The sequence below is a fragment of the Medicago truncatula genome, chromosome 1 (assembly GCF_003473485.1).
Source record: "Medicago truncatula cultivar Jemalong A17 chromosome 1, MtrunA17r5.0-ANR, whole genome shotgun sequence".
Taxonomy (NCBI): domain Eukaryota; kingdom Viridiplantae; phylum Streptophyta; class Magnoliopsida; order Fabales; family Fabaceae; genus Medicago; species Medicago truncatula.
Window position 1 is genome coordinate 26886320 of NC_053042.1, and position 13870 is coordinate 26900189.

Genomic DNA, 13870 nt, shown 5'->3' on the forward strand with positions numbered 1-13870 from the left:
CTTCTGTTGCTCTGATACTCTTTCTTTTGTTTTTCTTTACTTACTTTTTGTTGATGACAAAAGGGGGAGTAGATGTATAGTATTTTAAGGCTCTGAGCCCCATTATAATAACTTGATTAAGTTAACTTTTTGATATGAGCTTTGCTCAGAACCACTTCTAAACTTTTTTTTAATACTTCTGATAGTTTATGAGTATTTTCTTGAAATTTAATTAATGAGTATAGAACTCAGGGGGAGCTTACATACCTCACCTTAAAGATCTATAAGACTCAGGGGGAGCTTTCAAAACTCTGTCCCAGTAGTCAACTTATTAATTAGATCAACAACAATTGAACATTTTAAATACTATTGTTGTCATCATCAAAAAGGGGGAGATTGTTGGAACAAAATGTGTTTTACAATGAACCTTAATGAGTTTTGATGATAACAAGGTATTAAAAATTGTCAATTGGTTATTGCTAATAATTGTTCAAGTGTACAGGACCAAATGCTAGTCAAGTAATTTCAATAGGTCTTGGAAGAACAAAGGAAAGCAAAGGAATTCATAGCATCTGAAGAAAACTGCGTCTGAAGCTTGAAGTGCTCCTGAAGCTGAAGTGCATCTGAAGAGATGACGTCATCAGAAGCAGAAGCTCATCAGAAGCAAGGTTTTCATCAGAAGCGATATCATCACCAGAAGCTACATTTTATCCGTAAATTCAAACTGAAGATCCAAAGTAGCTGTTTCTCATTTCAACATTATCTAAGAAGAACGAAGAATTGAAAGGGAGGTATCAACGGTCATTTGGATAGCACTGAGTATTTGTCCTTCGTTATCAGAGTTGACAAAGTACAAGTGTACAACCACTACCTCCACTACTCTGTTTTGTCCACGCTACAAGACAAGACAACAGCTATGCCTGCAGAATTTGTGCCTTCAAGATGGGAATGAATTTGAAGCTAATTCTTCAAAGGACTACACCCAAATCAGGCAAAGGATTACTGGTGAATGATCAAAGGATTCCAAATGACTCTTTAGACGTGCTAATCATCTCAACGTCTCTTTCACACCTCTATATAAAGGAGTGAAGACTTGAAGATTGTAGATAGAGATACACAAGTTAAAAAGCGCCAAAACTCTGTCAATTTGATACTACAAAGCACACTGAATTTCTGCACTGATTTGATACATCTTAGAAATTCAAAAGTCTAGAGTCTTTAACGTATTGTATTGTGAACACCACTGATTGTATATCAAGTGTTCAAGTCAAACTTATTTCATTGTATTTTTGTTTGATCAGAAGCCTCTTGCCTGCGTGCTTGAGCATTAGAAGACTCTTGCTTAGTGCTTGAGCATTGGAAGACTCTTGCGTGTGTGCTTGAGCATTTTTGAGAAGTCTCATACTTAGAGAGTATTGAGCATTTGTAATCTTTGTGATTATAGTGAAATCTCCTTGGAAGTGCAAGGGGGACTGGACTACTTCCAATTTGTGGAAGGAACCAGGATAACTGCTTGTGTCTTGCTTTTCTTTTCTCTGCTTTGATCTTTTCCGCTGCATATCTGATTCTGATCATTTCATCAGAAGCATTCACAAACTGCTTCTGAAGTTTTATCAGAAGAAGAATTTTTTTTAGAGAGAAAAAGAAAACACAATTCAACCCCCCCCTTCTTGTGTTTTTCTCACCTTCAAAAACAAATGAGATGAGACATGTATGTTGGTAAAACGTGTCATTGCTCTCCCCTCTCACCGCCAGCGTTATTGTAGTGTTGTTGGTGTTTTTCTAGACGATCTAGTCGATTGTTGGTGCATTTAGGTAGAAGGTTTGGAGCTGTTTTTTTTTTCCTGATGTGTTTAGGGTTCGTCGGAATTATTAAATGTGAAATGTGGAAATTTTTTATTAGATTAATGCTTTCCTAGGAAAAGTTTCCTCGAAAACAATTATTAAAATAATTAGAATGTTTCCTCAGTAATTCCTCGGAAAACATGTGTCAGACTGTACAAAAGCTAATTTCCTTGGTATTTCGTCGGAGAGCATCTGACACAAAAATTTCCTCGAAAATTCGCAGGAATAGATCCAAAATTTCCTATGAACATGTTCCTCGATAATTTCCTCGGAAATCACTATTTTCGACGAAAATGGGTTGTTTTTCGAGGAATAATTCCATAGGAAATTCAATGATTCTTGTAGTGTGAATAACTAATTTACACTATGGTGATCAGTCAAATTAATGGTTGCAAAAATATCTAGTTAGAATGTGACTATAAACTTGTGGTGAATGTTTTCTCCAATGTCAAACTTGTTCTTTGGAACTTCAAAACAAGATGAAAAAATTGTCTTATGTTAACTCAATATATAATGTTTTTAGTTTCTCATATTAAAAGGGCAATTGTTGTCCAGATAAACTTGCATCTTCTAGTTTTACTTCTGGTTTTTATACTTGGTGGGATCTTATTCCCTCATTTATTAAGATGTACAAGCAATTTTAATAGATAGAAAGAATGACACTTGGTGTAATTTCTTGTTTACTGTGATATTTTTAACGTGTTAAATCAATGAATAGGCTTAAAAAAACATGGGTTAACAGTGTTTTACCTTTGTAATATAAATCATTTTTAGTTTTAGTTTCTGTAAAAAAAAATTTTGGATTTCGTCCTTGTAATTTGAAGATTTTTGATTTTGGACCTTCATGAATTTTGACGGTACAAAATCGAAGATATGGCAGGGGTAAACCAAAATTTGCTCAAATTAACAAGGGGTAAACTGAAATTTGCTCAAATTACAAGGGGGTAAACCTAAATTTGCTCAAGTTACAGGGAGTGAAATTTTCCGTGAAGGTTCAAAACTAAAAAAAAAATTAAATTACAAGGATGAAATTCAAAAAAAATATTTTACAGGGGGAAAAATCGGAAATGACATATATTACAGAGGGTAAAACACTATTACCCAAAAACATTAACTATAATATAAATTAAATGTATACACTAATATAGTTTCTTTTAAATATTACTATTTCTAATATAAAATTTATTTTGAATTGATTGGTCACTATCCTTATTTTTTCTCATTAAAATTGCACTTTAAAACCTTTGGTTATCTAATTAATTACTCTAATTATTGATTAGTTTCACCCTTTCAATTTCTTAACCCCCAATAAAAGAATGTCTCTTAAGTTTTTCCCATGGATGTCCCTCAAAGACAAACAAAAGTCATAATAGCACACTAAAGTTGAAGACCATGCTTTTGATTGAGCAACATGTATTTTATATAAGTTTTAGTTATACTCAAACCATAGGTATGAAAAATGTTTTTATAGTTATACAAAATTATTATTTTTTATTATATTCAACACCAAAAAAGTATGTCATCTAAGGTAGGAAGAATTAGAAAGTGACTGCATTGACCTATCTACAAAAGATTAGAAGTTGTTGTTCATAGTTTATCTCACAAACATTAATCTATAGATTTTATTTCCTCTTATTATTTTATACATTCTTGAAATCTTATCTTCACTCAAATTAATATTATCATTGGATTTTTTAGATTTCAGCAATTGTGGCACTTCTTACGGTGGAAGAAAATTGATGGAAATCATGTAATCTAAACTACATATTTGTTGACATGACACCTTACCAAAACCCCAATTTTCTAACCTTTTTTTAACTATATGTTGTGGTCTATGAGAACTTAAAGGAAAGAAAAATAATTTCAATCAGTAGCATAACACTGATCAAACTTGATTAAGTCTTCTTATGTTTCACCTCTTATTCAACTTGTTTATTAGAGAACATAGGATCTAGTTGACACTTGAATCCTGAACTTCTACACAAGGATGTTGCGTTAGAAAATTCTCCTAAGATAGGTTTATTTAGTAAATACCTAACAATGTTAATCTTACACAAGACCAAAAGTTCTCTAGGTATGAAATATTATTACAAGCATACAAGAAAGATAAACATAATTTATCAATATGTGTATATTTGGTTCCCACATCTTTCAAGATCCAGCTAAGGTAATATGCTGCTATTTTAGTTCCATCCAGGCATCATAAGCTAATAAGAAACCGACTGACTCGTCTTTAGCCCCGATGTAGATCTTGATTTGTTTTCCAACTTCGAGATAAAGTTTGTTAGAAGACAAGCGAACATGGTTGCTCATACTTTAGCTATATCCTTCTTGTATTGAACATTGATTGATTAATAATAATAGTTAACTTTGCTTTGGTAAAAAAAAAATTAAAAGATATCTATTGGTTGGAACCTCGTATCATTTCTTTTGAATCCTTCAACCTGAGCAAGGGTTATAATGCCTTTATTTTTCAATCTAACATAGATATGATCCTGTTTGCAGCTAAAAATAATCATCATGTTGGCCAACCTCGACAGATAGGCAATTAGATTATTAGGTAAGGAAGCCTCTTGATCAAAAGTTGGGCACGTTAAAGCAGTCGAGCGTGAAAAGTTGGGCACGTTATAGCGGGACTGGATAATGACACGAGAAACTCACGTTCCTTATTTATAACACCATTAACCACTTTGAGGAATAATGGAAGAGACACGATCTCCATGGAGTTGCGCACTAAGGACTTTGTCAATGGACCATGTTGTGAAGGACAAGACTGAAGTCGAATGTGGGGTTCCACAATCCCATTAGCAAGGGAGTTATCACGCACAACCCATAAAATTAGCCGAACATAGGTTTAGCATTGTAGGCCACGCCGTTTGGCAAGTAGGCAATAGTTCTACTATAAATTCTCAGTAGTTAGGAAAATCTCAACCGGGTGAGTCATCACAAACGTTGGTAATGCCAACTCTCATGGCTCCTTCCAGCGTTCTACGATACAATTGATTGAAATACGTAAGACTCTAGTAGTAATGAAAACATATTTCATTAGAAAACAAAATTGATACGGGGATGCATGACATCGTGTATCAAGTCTCCAAACAACTTGATGTCATTGTGAAACCCAAGGTCCATAATAGGTTTCATCTAGCCATGTATTTGGAGATTGTTAGAGCCAATTTCGGTGAAAATCAAGTCATCACCACTATACAAGTACATGGAAACCAGAATCAGGCACACATTATTAATCAAATATAGTCGATTATTACATCCCCATGACCTCAACAAGTTTAGCTTATTCATATACAACAAGTAACTTCTACTCCTTATTCCCAGCCTAGAATTTTCGCTATCGCTTACCCTATGGTGCACACAACGGCGAATGATGCATACAATCAGGCTAAGTTTCAAGATGGACAATTATATATGGTGAGAAGGACAACTGGAGTTGTAGCACACAATGGCATACCGCAAATTCTGCCTTATGGCAGTACTATGCAGGAAAACAACATATCTTGTGTTGGAGGACACACATGCATCCCAGTAGTAAGAATTCAATAACCATTTATGGATTACTCGATGCATCAGCCATGGACAAGTTACCCACTTGCATCGATAAATCCTGTGACAAGCCTTCTACGACTTGGTGTACTTGTACCAACTCCGGTAAGTTATGCCGGTGAACAACCACATATAACAAATCCATTTCACCAATGTAACCCTCCATTAGTTCAAGAGATTCAATGGAGAAACAATGGTGATCTGAACTTAGAGCCGCCATGGAAATTCCCCCACCTCAAGTCCATGCTCAACAAGGTTTCCATCCCCGCTAGAAAATGTGTGGCGTCATCCAATCGTAGCCTAGGCGAGGCCTCAACTATTGGATCTCAACTTTATAGATGATAAAATCATGAGGTATTTTCGGATACAACTGAAAATCATGGATAATCTCATTCATACAACATATGTTAGATTATTTTACAATAATATATAAGCATGGTTCATGTATCTAGTAAATTGATGGTTTAATACATTATTTTTGAAAGCAAAAAAGTTTTTATCAATTATAACATACAAGTAATTTTTGTCTAACCAAAATAATGCAAAGATGAAGATTTTTCCAAATCAAAAAGATCTTAACAATAAAGAAATACACAAACTCACCAATTTGATGGCAGCTTCTTTCTTAATTCTCTCATGATGTTATGAAAGCATTGGGCAGCTATGCTTCAGGTGAGAGCGACATGTATCATAGGATCAAAAATAAAGAACAACCATTTTTTCTTCCTTACATAGAAAATTATGGTGTCTAAAACAAGATGAATTCTGATACGTGTTTCTCTCACCCGAAGCATAGGTGACCATTGAAAAATTGAAATTTAATTTCTGAGTTTTTTCTATGTTTTGACAAGCTTCTAATTTCTTGGTGGATTGGTTTTTGGTTTTATAGGCATTAATAATATTGTTCACGGGTCGTATTGGTCTTGTGCTTATCTCTTTGTGACCCATGAGCCTGTCTTAATAACGACTTTTGTTATAAAATACAATGATTATTATATAAAATTCTCTAAAAAAAATTATAAATAATAATTGGACAGATTCATGTATCATGTGCACTGCAAATTGCAATCATATGTATCGATTATATCCTAGTTGGGAGGGAAGTCATCACTTGTCAATCATCACTCATTATATATTTTAATTTAGGACCGTATCTGAGGTAGGACGAAGAGAGCCACTGTCCTAAACTTAAAAAAAAAAGTATAAAATTTAAGTCTCAATTTTTTTTTTGAGGTCTATTAGACCCTAAAATAAGCTTATTAGTTTTTTGTATCAAGTTTGATAATTATATATTTATTAATTAGGATTTAAATTATAGGTTCGCCCTAGACCACCAAAATCTCAGAAAGGGTTCTGTTTCAATTAAAGAAATTCCCACTATACCAAGTGGGTGATAAATCTAGTAAAATAAGAATTTTATTTTACTAAAAGCAATTCTACTTAGTTGAATAAGTTTGATTCCAACAATGTCATCCGAATGTTTTGGAGAAGTACATATTTTTACTGTTTGACAATACTATAAATAAAATTACATCGAGTTGAAAGAACTTAGGCATAAAAATTATATATAAAATTAATTTTTATTTCTCTAATTAAGAAATTTTATTCAAAGGTGATTTCATAACATCATATAATTATCTTTTTATAAAATGTATTTAAGAATCAAAGGCATTATGATCTTCCTTACCTTAAACTCAAAGATTTTTATCTTTCAGCATTTCATAACATCATATAATTATCTTTGAGTTCATAAGCATTTCAAAAGGTAAGGAAGATCATTATGGCTTTTGAGTAACATCATATAAAAAGATAAATGAAATGCTGAAATCACCTTTTTATATAATTATCTTTTTATAAAAAGATCTAAATTTTATATGATTTCATAACATCATATAAAATTGTTGTTGTAAAATTATATATAAAATTAATGTTCAGTTCAAGGTAAGGAAGATCTAAACATTCAAAGAACTTTTACAAATGATTTATATTTATCTTTTTCCAACAACAATAACAACCCCAATTTTTTTAATGTAATGTATATATTTTTACCGTTGAACCAAATTTTGAGTTAAATGTGTTTAAGTTGAACATTGTAATTCAACTACAAACTCAAAATTCTTCACTTATACGTGTAAGTTTTTAAATGGTTATTATCTAGACAATTGTGTATTATTTTTTTGTTGGAAATGTTTTTATATACTCTATCCGTTTCACAATACTCGTCGCTTTTAGAGAATAATTTTGTTTCACATTATTTATTACTTTCAAGTTTCAATACAACATTAATTATTGATTTGTCAATAATACTCTTATCTATTTATTTTAGAGAGGGAAATAATAAAATAAAATAACGAATGGACATATAAAGGTATTATAGAAAAATACACAAAATTTATTTGATGTCCGTATATGTAAATTCATTAAATACGATAAGTATTATGAAACGGATGGGTGGAATATTAAAGAAAAAAGAATGAAAACACAATATCGGCCGGCAGCTTTGAAATTCAATATTGATTCCTCTGAAAAGCATGCTTTATAATTTGAGAATGACACTTATTGTCTTATGCAACCGACATTATTAAATCGACTAATACAGCTTTCATATAAGGAAAATGTATAGCTTTTTTATAGTTGTAATCATAATTTGGCTTTGGTTTTTGTTGGCTAGTAGATCAGCAATGTGACATGAGCATTATTCAGCCTCCTGGTTTTTGCAAACCGTCGGTGGTTTGGATTATATTGATTTGATGGGCACATTGATTCAATCATTTCATTTTGAAATTAATTAGTTTTCAAATAAAGTTTAATATTAACTCATTTAGTATGACAATTTGTGCGAATACTAGATGTATCATGTATGTGTATCAATGTTACGATTTTGTCCACTAAAAAAAAAAGAATGTTATGATTTGGCAGTTTGATTTAAATTAGATCAATTTACATCATATGATCAATGGAAGACCAATTCAATCAAGAGAAATTGTTCGGCTTTTTTTAAGACGTGAGAGTCTTGTCTTGGTCTCGTATAAATGTAAAGGTGTTCGTTAGACAGATACTTTAAAATAGGATTTCGACTCGTCTGAATCTCTTTTTTAGGAGGATTATAGTTGATCCCATGGTGTTTATTGTGTTTTTTATAATGAGTTAATTGAGTCAGCTTGTCAACTTTTTGTCAGATGTAATTTTTTAGGTCAGACGTAATCAAGTGCTTAGTTGGTTGGGATGGGAGTATGTTTTACCTTCTGATTTGGTGAGTCTTCTTAGCATTTTGTTAGACTTGGCTAAGTAGTGGAAAAATGAGAGGTTAAATTTCTTATTATTGTATGGTCTTTGTGGAGATCCCGTAATTCTTCCATCTTTTTGGGACATGAGAGATATATGTTCCTGTTGATCGATATGGTTAAATTCAAATGTTGAAAGTGGTTTTTAGAAAAAAAAAACACTCTGGTCACAAATCTTACATCTATGAGTGGGATCATGAATCTATTATGTGTTGACATCGATAGTGTCGTGTGGCGGTTTTGACTAGAGTTTGGTTGTTTGTGGGTTTTGTTATTAGTCTTCCTCTTGTTTGGCTGAGGTTGGCTGATTATGATAGGACGTTACAGGGCCGGCTAAAGGCCAAGCCACCCAAGCAAGAGCTTTAGGCCTCAAGATTTTAAGAGGCCTCAAAATAAGTCAATTTAACTATAAATATGTAATTTCACATACTAATAATCTATATTTATCTAATTTGGTTGGTCAATTTTTAGGCCTTTAATTATTTTGGTCCTAAGTTCAATCAAACTTGATTTATTATACTTTACTAGGCAATGTGTTATTTTATTTTTTTAATTCCAAAAGGTCACATTTTAAAATTTACTTTAGGCCACTTAACATGTTGGGTCGATCCTGTAAGGTTAGTTGGTATTTTGCCTTGATTTTATTTCGCTCTTTATTTTTATCGTGGGTGTGATCTTTTTGTTTTGTTGTAGTTTGAGTATTTCTTGTCCTCGTTATTTGTATGTGGTTTTGTATGTCTCTCTCTATATAAGTAGTTTATTAGGTGATTTTAGTGGCTATATCAAATAATATTTTAGCGGCTTTTTAGTTTGTTGAGATTTTCTATCATATTGAATTGAATACAAGGTTTAATGGAAGGCTTGAAATGGTAAGATTTTCAATGTTCATGATTTGTTGAATTGGAACTATTTTAGCCAAATCTATTCATTTTGTGTTGCATGAGACATTGATAAACCCAATAGGCTTATCAAAGTAAGTCTCCTCCTTCGTGATTGTATCATCAAAGTAATTACTACATCCATCTTACAATATTAGTCGTTTAAAGTTTGTGCACGATTATTAAGAAAATAATTAATTGTGTTGATTTCAATGGTAAAATTAGTAGCATTTACTAAAACATCCTTATTAATTATAGTTAGTTAAATAGTTAAGTGAGGTGAAATTCAATAAATAAGAGTATAATAGTGGAAAAGTAATAAATGTTGCATTGGTATTGTAAAGTGACAATTATTTTGAGAAAAAAAAAATGCTAAAGAGACAACAATTGTGAGACGGAGGGAGTAATGTTGACAACAATTCTCTATGACCTAGGGGAGATCAAGTTTTGGTAGACTTATGAGGAATATCAATAGAGATTTTTTTTGGGTTTATTTGGTTTGTGGCATCACTGCTAGCTTGGTGGTAGAGTTATACTATGCCATTTTTCACTGCCTTTTTTGGTTTACAAGTATAATATGATTGAGTTTTCTTCAAAAAAAAAAGTATAATATGATTGAGTTGATTCTATGATGACTCTTGATTTAATCATGTTAAAAGGTTCAACCCCTTCATCTTAATGCTCATGAGTCATGATTGTTGTCTTTGTTGCTTTTTCCTTATCCTTTCATTCTAGATAAAAAGAGTATTAAATTGAATATGCAAACATTAGCTTGTAGTAGAAAGGTCAACATGCCTTAACTTGTCCAATTAAATTTGGCCACGTGCCCTTTCAATTTTGAAAGAAATGTGCTACGTAAGCTCAACTCATATTTTCTCAAAAAAAATAAAAAAAAGCTCAACTCATATGACACCTGTAATGATATTTAATATGTTGGGACATAGATTTGGAAGTGTAATTTTCAATTTATCTATACTTTATGTGTGAAATTTTTACCACTAAACTATTTGAAGAAAAGAAAAAGCAACGTTCAAGTAAATCTTGGATTTGATTCTTTTAAGATTCTTTTTACAAATATTAAAAAACTAGTGTAATGAAATAAAACCTCGAGAATATGATATAGTGGTAAAAAAGACATTTTGGATTTAGAGTTTTTAGGATACGAGACCTGTTAGTAATTTTAAAGGGAGATAAATGTAAATTCTCTTGTAAGTGTTATTTAAACCTTAAGGTTTTCCATGTTTTAATTTGTAACACTATCCTTTCACCCTATGATTCATATATATTGAAGAAAAAATGGAAATAAATAATTTGACATGAAAAATAAACTCCCTTGCAAATTAAACTAATTCAGGTCTAATTGTCTCTTAAAACCCTAATTGTTCTTCGCAATATTCATTTTTCATATTTTTTGTAACTTGATTTCGCACCCGTACGCAGATTCGCTGGTTTGCACCTATGTTTAATGAATTTTTGTTAACATAGATTAGGGTTGATCCACTGGGTCTGGTTTATATTATTGTATCCCCATTTGATTGTACTTGGGTCAGGTCTAATGTCTCCGTCATTGTAGCTCGTTCTTTTTATTTATTTTAATCTTCCTTTTAATTAAAAAAAATACTAATTCAGATAATCAGAGTATTTAAACCCCGCTTATGTAATCAGTCAGGATAAGGGATGATATTAAATAATTTGATTTGTTTTAGTCTTATTTCACTTTCAAATTAGTAATTTAATAGTTTGACGAAGTGTTTTTTAAATTAAATTATAAAATAAATTGTAATGTGATGGACCACAACAAGTGTCACCCGTCAAAAAAAGATGATTGCTTTATCATCGTTTGAACATATAATAATTACAAACAATCATTATAAAACTAGATATATTTTTTTTGAGAGAATTATAAAACTAGATATGATTAGTAAGATCTATCAACATCCACTTTAATCTAACACGGGTATCACTGTCTTGAATTTAGAAAGAGAGGGTTGAGAAACATTAATCATACTCATCTTTTACTCCTTGTGCAAAATTAAGGACCATGAACTGCTCAAAACACCATCTTCATCGAAAAATCATAAACCAAACAATTCAGTTCAAGTGGTTAATGTGTTTCACAAATGACGAGTCGTTCGAGAGAATTCGAATTCAATTTCTATATGAAACAATTCCTAAACATGTTATTCTTACGCCATGGCTTAACTTCTGATTATCAAGACCTCTTTCATTTAGAAAGTGTAAGGATAACGCCAAAAAGGATAAAAATAGAATATCACAGTGAAAAAAGGTAATTATCTTAAAACAAGTGGTTTAAGTTGTTAATAGTTATTCTAACTTGACTTGCCATTATTATTGAGTAGATGTTTCATTAACAACGGAAACATATACAAAGAAAGTGGCTCTTATTTTTTGTTTTCACAAGACTAATGTTTCTATGTGTTTGGCCAACTATTGACAGGTTATTTTTTTTTGTGGTGTCTGAGATTCAAACCCCGGATCTTGCATATACTATGCATTGTTTTTACCAACTGAGCTAAGTTATCTGGACAACTATTGGCAGGTTATGCTAATGCGCCAACTCAACTTACTTATTTTTATTATTACCGGTTCAAAATATAAGGGAAAAAATTATATTTGTCAAAAAAAAAAAAAAAAAAACTAACTGCGTCTGCCAATGATACAGTATATGGCAATAACCAGCAGCACCAAGTTGTTACGGGGCACTTGAATTGCTGTCATGATTTAAAATTTCAACCCCAATCATGTCCAAATCAAAATCACAATCATGATTGCGACCATATTAACTCTGCTTTGTATTTGGAAAGGTCGTCGCAACTTGCAAGCATAACTATCATCACATTGTAAACACAACAACAGTTTAAAAGGATTTGGATTCACTGTAGCTCATGCTCCTAATTACAAGCATTCTTATCACAAGATCAGTTTTTAGGCATTCGTTCATCTCATGCTTGCTTTGATGTTCGTTTTTGTCTGCTTTGATTGCGTTTTTTAAATTAATGATATTAGGGTTTTGTGTTAAAGACTTAAAAATTTCATTTTTTATGTTTAGTTACTAAAAATGATGAACATTAGAGTAAGTATGAACGAAATTAGTGGGAGTCAAATGAAGAAGACTTACAATGACACTCAATGTGAAAGGTGTTGATTGATTGGTCATAACTCAAGAGGATGTATGAAGCAAGGTGTTGATATGAGACCAAAAAATTGGATTGATACTGAGCCAATGAAAAAAATATTGGAGGTGTTGCATAAAATGCTCGAAATGTATCACGAAATGCAGAAAATCTTGTGGTTGAAAATGCTGGAGATGTTGCAGAAAATGCTGAAAATGTTAATCCTATAAATCTTGTTGCTGAAAATGATGGACAAGTTGCACAAAATGCTGAAAAATGTTGTTGCTAGAAATTTTACAATTCAGGGACAAAATGTTGTCAATGTTGTTGCAAATGAAGTATTGCTTGGACATGTATGACTGTTAAATTTTAAGGATCGATTTGCTAGTAAGTGTAATAATTTAGGGACTGATTTGATTAAATGTATTATTATTTAGGGACAAATATGATTGAAAATGTTGTAGTAGGGTGTTCCTGCAAGGAGGTATGACATTAGAGGGTCAATTATTTCAAATGAGAGGCCTACGCAAAAACCAGTGAGGGGTCCTGCACCAACACATCCAACTGCTCCAGGCGTTATTAGAGTACCATATCCAAATTATGATCCATCCGGTCCGACTCAACCTAAGTTCGTGGAGTTTATCCCAACCCCCGAATTTTCAAAGAAGTGATACTTGATGCATGTTTAAATTATGATTTTGGAAATGTAATATTTCGACTTGTTTAAATTATGCCCCCTAGTTGGGTTTCTTTTTGGTTATGTAATATTTAAGAACATTCTTCTATGACTTATATAACTTGTTAATGACCCATAATTGGGTTGCTTTTGCAATTGTAATATTTCAAACTTAAGGTGCAGATATTAATGCACTAGTATAGGGAGGTATAACCCGATGCATATTTGATACATGAAACTCCAGAGGCTTGCCTTGTTCTCAAGTGGAGGTTTCCAAGTTGATGACCATTTAGGGCCTGTTTGTTTCCATGGAATGAGCCACGACGTAAAGCATAAATAGGGAAAGTTTCTAAATATGTGTACCTTCCATCGTTTGGTTTCTCTGACAGACAGGAAGGAAAGATTGTTTAAGGCATGTCCCATGTAGAAAAGCTTGGAATGAAGTTGTGATCCATTAAAATGACAAAAGTGCCCTTGTAAAACTTCATGTGCCCACTTACTTTTCCGCCAAATAAC

At 32.1% G+C, this 13870-nt stretch overlaps 1 long non-coding RNA gene across 1 annotated transcript; it reads right to left on the minus strand.

Moving 5' to 3' along the window:
- Nucleotides 1-3827: 3827 nt before the first annotated feature.
- LOC112419364 (uncharacterized) lies at nucleotides 3828-6328 on the minus strand. The gene is made up of 2 exons (XR_003009550.2): nucleotides 5986-6328; nucleotides 3828-5752 (listed from the first exon to the last, which is right to left on the minus strand). It is a non-coding gene; the product is annotated as an uncharacterized lncRNA (long non-coding RNA).
- Between the last annotated feature and the right edge of the window lie 7542 nt (nucleotides 6329-13870).